General features: G+C 40.9%; 1 long non-coding RNA gene across 1 annotated transcript in view; it reads left to right on the plus strand.

The window, feature by feature from the left end:
* Positions 1–3,827, plus strand: part of LOC129688449 (uncharacterized) — a 19,790-nt gene extending 15,963 nt beyond the window's left edge. Inside the window, exon 3 of the long non-coding RNA XR_008721943.1 lies at positions 3,245–3,827. This is a non-coding gene — a long non-coding RNA (uncharacterized LOC129688449). The remainder of the gene's footprint in view (positions 1–3,244) is intronic.
* The last annotated feature ends 1,464 nt before the right edge of the window (positions 3,828–5,291 follow it).

The following is a 5,291-nucleotide window of genomic DNA, read 5'->3' on the forward strand; positions in this document are numbered from 1 at the left end:
CACACACACACACACACACACACACACACACACACACACACACACACCAGTAAAAATGAACCTTAAGGAAATGTAGGTAGAATTTAAAAATAGGGAGGAAGATAAGATGTTGACATTTTAGGAAGATATTTAGGTATAAATAGAGTGATAGTTTGTACGACCATTACATTTGTAGCTATTCTAATTGATCGTTTTGTATGTTTAGAGTGCTTTAAGGAATGCCAAGGAAAACCCAACAAATTTCCCTTAAAACAAATGGCACATGTTGAATTTTTTTATGAGCCTTTCCAGGTTCATTTCTGTTGCAAATTGGAGAGTAAATGTCAAGATGAAGTGGGTTATAAATTAATATAAAAGAGTGAGGCAAAAAAGGAAAAGAGGTGAGGCAATTATCATGGGAGAAAATTGTAAAAGAGTGCTAATAAACTGAGGAATCAAGACTAATATTTTAAGGCAATCCTTGAAAAAGGCAAAACCAATGCAAAAGACTCTATGGTGAACAAAATAGTGTTGTTTTCAATGCAAGATGGAAACTAAGGTACCTATAATGGGTTGTTTTAAGGAACTAGTTTGTACAAGAAATAGGAGAGGTTGTATGAAGAAAAGAAACTACGAGCCCATGAAGGCAAGTTGTCTTGCTTGTTTGCTTGCTGTCAAGTCTGAAGAACCTTGAATCCAAGTATCCTAGTTAGCTTGAGCCTTCAAGTTAACACAGCCTAGAGTTACATAGGGGAGTCTCAATTTGTGTTAGGAATTGCTCAGATTGGATTGTGGTCATATCTGTAGAGATGTTTCCTTGATAACTGATCTAAGAGGGTCCAGACAACTGTGAGTGGTACCATCTTTAGGCAGGGCATCCTACTACTGTAGAAGCTTCTTAAAATATATATGAAATAAATGAAAATAGAGTCACCAAATAACAGGGGGAGATAACATCCCAACTAGACATCTTTTCCCAACAAGTGAAATATCCAGTGCCAGAAATGGGTTAAGTTACAGTTGATTCATTGGCCAAAGGGGACCCATGGAAACTTCCAAATAACTCAGGCTATTGCCAAATGTTTCAGTTGCTTTTTCACAAACTAACGGTAAGGCCTTATTACTGAAGGGAACATTTACATAACTCATTGAACATGGAAAAGTCGAGCTGGCACCTAACTAGAGACTTCATCCCTACTGACTAGTGCTCATGATACTGGAAGGTGCTCACATGCTGCTACAGGAGAAAGGCAACCACCGGCCCTGCCGCAAACCCTGGAGTCTATCACGGTGGTCTGGCTGCATGATATACTGGTGCAATAGTGGCACAAATGTTGTGGTAGTAACCCACCACTCTCTGGTGATTTAAAGCCACCCCATGAATTCGGACATACGACTGACACTGCTTATATGACCAGGAACCTGAGACTAGATAGGCCGTGGGTCTAGAAGACAACCAAATACTTCCATTCTACTAAAGAAGTAGTAGAAATAAAATGACTCCTAACAGCATTCTGCTATACTCATAGGTCAGTGTTCTGCTCAACCGTAATTAGGTAAGCTTCCTCTTGCAATAGATTGGAACTAACACAGATACCTACAACCAAATAGTGTGCAGAGAGTGAGAAGCTTTGGAACACCTTTTCCTAAATTGGATATCTTCATCAAACACCTCCCATCAGGGCTAAGGGAAGTATGCAGAAGAGGAGACAGAAAGATTTGACACCAAGGAAACTGTCTTCTATACATAACAGGACCACTGCAATATGAACTCATAATGAGTTCAGTAATGCACCAGGCCCGCACATTGGGGAGGCCTGCAGATTGGGGAAGAAGGGGGGACTGAGACAGGGAAATGGACATGAGCTCCTATCCCTAATCAAGAAGCTATGTGCAATTGACATCTGCTTACAAAGAAAAACACTGTCTTCTCCAATAGAGTCTCAATGAGTGATACTTAAGGGCAGGTTTTGGCCATGCCTAGCAGTAAATGGCCAATGCTAAATGAACTCAATGGTATTTTTGTAGACATTTTGTCTTTTGCTTGTATATTATGGCTTATGATTTTATGTTATGGTTTTAGGGTTTGTTTTTTTCTGTATGTATATATACTGTCTCTCCCTCTCTGTGTTTTTCTTTGTTTTTATTTTGTTCTCTTTTGTTTGTTTGCTAGAGAAAGGGGTGAGAGGGGAGAGAGGAGAGAGAGAGAAGCATAGAGTTGGGAGGGTAGGAAGGTGGAGAGGATCTAGAAATAGTTGAGAGAATGTAGACCAAGATCAGAATATTCTGCATGAAAAACATGTTGCTTCAATAAGAAAAGAACTATTTAAAAAGAGAGAGAGAGAGAGAGAGAGAGAGAGAGAGAGAGAGAGAGAGCTGTCTGAGACTAGAGAACCAGCCAGCGGGCACTGTTGCCACGTGGTTTCTGCTTCAGCTCTTGCCTGAGTGCCTGTCCTGACTTCCCTCGATGATAGATTGTGACCTGGGAGTTGTAAGATTAATCCCTTTCTTTCCCTAAGTTGCTTTTGGTCGTGGTATTTATCATAGCAATAGAAAGCAAACTAAACACTAACATATCTGGCCCTGTCCTTACCGGGGAGGTGGAAAAGTTTGGGCATTCTGGTTGTAGATTCAAGCAAATGGGGTCTTTTCGTGTGCAAGGTACCTGAGTAGAAGACTGATATAAATATATTTTTTTCCTGACCAGAGACACAATGTGACTAGCCACTTCATGCTCCCACAATCATGCCACGGCCCTCAAACCACATCCTTTCTTCACTTCTTCCTTCTTCCCTCTCTCCCTTCTTTTCTTCTTTCCTTTCTTCCTTTTTTGCTTGCTTTATTTCTGTTTGGAGGGGAGAGATTGGTTTATTTCATTGCTATTCTATCATTGTGAGGAAATCGAGGCAGGAACTTCAAATAACTAGTCACATCACATCTACAATCAAAAGCAGAAAGAAACGAAAGCATACACGCTTGCTTTCTCAATTTCTTGACTATTTTTCCTTTTTTAAGGGAAAATAGAGTATCTTTTTATGAATTCTTGGACAGCTTCATGCATATAAACAGTGTATCTTGATCATATACTCTATCAACTCCCCTCCTTTACCTTTCAGGCACCCTAATCATGTCCCCTTCCCACCTTCATGTCCATTTAGATTTTTTTGTGGGTTTGTCTTTTAAAGAATCAGCTGAATCCAACTAGTGTTGCCTGTTAGGTTGTCGACTAATCTTGTTGCCTTGATGTTATTTGTGTCTTCTGCAGGTAACCATTGCTGCAATGAGTTCCTGAGTGCAAGGCCGTGTCATGTCAGAAGACAGAACTTCACAGCATGCCTCCCCATCCTCAGCCTCTTAAATTCTTTCCATCCCTTCTTCTGTGATGTTTCCTGAGCCTTGTGGGGCAGGGGGAATGGATATGGATGTTCCATTTAGAGAAAAAAAGCTGAAAAGTCACTTACTCTGACCAGTTATGTGCCTCAGCATCAGCTGCTGACCGTTACAGAATGAAGCCTCTCTGGCCAAAGATGTGGGCAGGGCTAATCTATAAGCCCTGCCTTTCTTAAGTTTTTTTTTTTTTTTTCAAATTCTTTGTCATATCGATGAAAACTAACTGATGCAGATGCGTATCAAAGCAGTGGACTTTAAGAATCACTGCCTGACATCTCCCCAAGTCCCCCTTCTAAACTGCCCCACAGCATTTATAGACAGGTGGTAAAGAAAGGGAAAAGTAGTGAAGGAGAAAGGGAATAACACATCTTCGACTTTGGATAATAGGCAGGCAAGATCAGGTTTCTCTGCCAAGAATCCTGTGCCTCCAACTTTTTACACATTAAACCTAATCAGTTATCTGGTATTTGTTGTCATGTTCTGCATTGTCCTAGCCTTGAGTCCCCCAGAGCCCAAGAATGCAGTAGCAGGGATTTCTTACCTGCTTTCATCTTTCTTTGAAATCTGGGCCAGCACTCTAGAAAGAAACAGGCCTTGCATGCTGAAGTCTTTTGTACCCAGACTTCAAAGTTTAACACTGGAATGAAAGTCTTTTTCTACATAAGCCTATGGATTTTTCCCAGGAGAAAGGGAGAGATTTAAGTTTAACCACATTTGGGGAATGATCTTCGTGTGACACAGCTTTACTGACTTCTCTCTGGAAGAGCATGAGAACTGTAATAGCTGAGCATGAATGCTGGATTTGAACTTGCTGGAAGTGCAGCAAGCTGCTCCACAAACAAGAAGCTGACAGGAGACATTGGGGTTTATTTCCTGGCCTCTTTTTGTTTCAAACCAAAATATAAGTATTTGAGCTAAGAAATAGCCATTTTGTTATACCAAACTCCCAGGAGGCTGGATGATGCCTTCTGACACCAAGGTTGGATCTTGCCCATTCTGTTCACCAGGCTATATACAGTCTTTACCAAACATCCTCATAGAGCCACCTGGGGAAGCCAAATACTCCATTTAAACAGAAGCTACCAAAGGTTTTCCTTTTTACTGTAAGAGAAATGGGATTTGACTACTGAAACATTTGATACAAAATGCATCACCAACTACTGGAGTGTTCCTTAATTCAGTCAATTTTTGCCACCCCAAATCAACCAACCCAAGTATTCTGTCCATTTTATGTTGCCACAAACAAGAACTTCACACTGGATAACTTAGAGGAAAAGCAGCTTATTTTCTCTTACATCTAGAGGTTTGTGCAATCTAAGATCAAGGTATTGTCAGGTTGTCTAGTGAGGATGACACTCTCCTTCTAAGATGGCACCATAGGCATCCTCCATAAGGGAGGAGTACTCCATCTACACATGGCAGAAGGGCAAGTGAATGGGAATGCTGCACAGCTTCCCTTTTTATGCCTTTATTCCCATTCATAAAAGTGGAACCCAATGACTTAATAACTTCATAAGGCCACATTCTTAAGACAGTGATGGTGGAACACCTGAGTTTTGGAGGCCACACACTCAAACCATGAAACAAATATAAATGTTAACACAGGAAGGAAGAAGAGTAGATGTAGCATAAAGCAGTTGGGCTGATGATTCGTTGAAGGAATGAGTGAGTGAGTGGGTAAATCAGAGAACCAACAGTTGATGGCTCTGCCACCCACTGCCTTATCTCAAAGCCAAAGGATCATCTCTGAGTGAAATCCTCATGGCAGCATTAGTTAGGGGCTGAAGTTGGAGAGGCTTATTTTTTTTCTAGGGTATAGTTATTTACCTAGAGTCGAGATGAAAGGAAATTAAGGTAGTCCTCCTACCTTTCCACCCAATGTTGAATATAGGTGCAGTGAAGGAACAACGCAAACTCTGTTC

Source organism: Psammomys obesus, unplaced genomic scaffold (assembly GCF_907164565.1).
Source record: "Psammomys obesus unplaced genomic scaffold, mPsaObe1.curated_primary_1811, whole genome shotgun sequence".
NCBI lineage: Eukaryota > Metazoa > Chordata > Mammalia > Rodentia > Muridae > Psammomys > Psammomys obesus.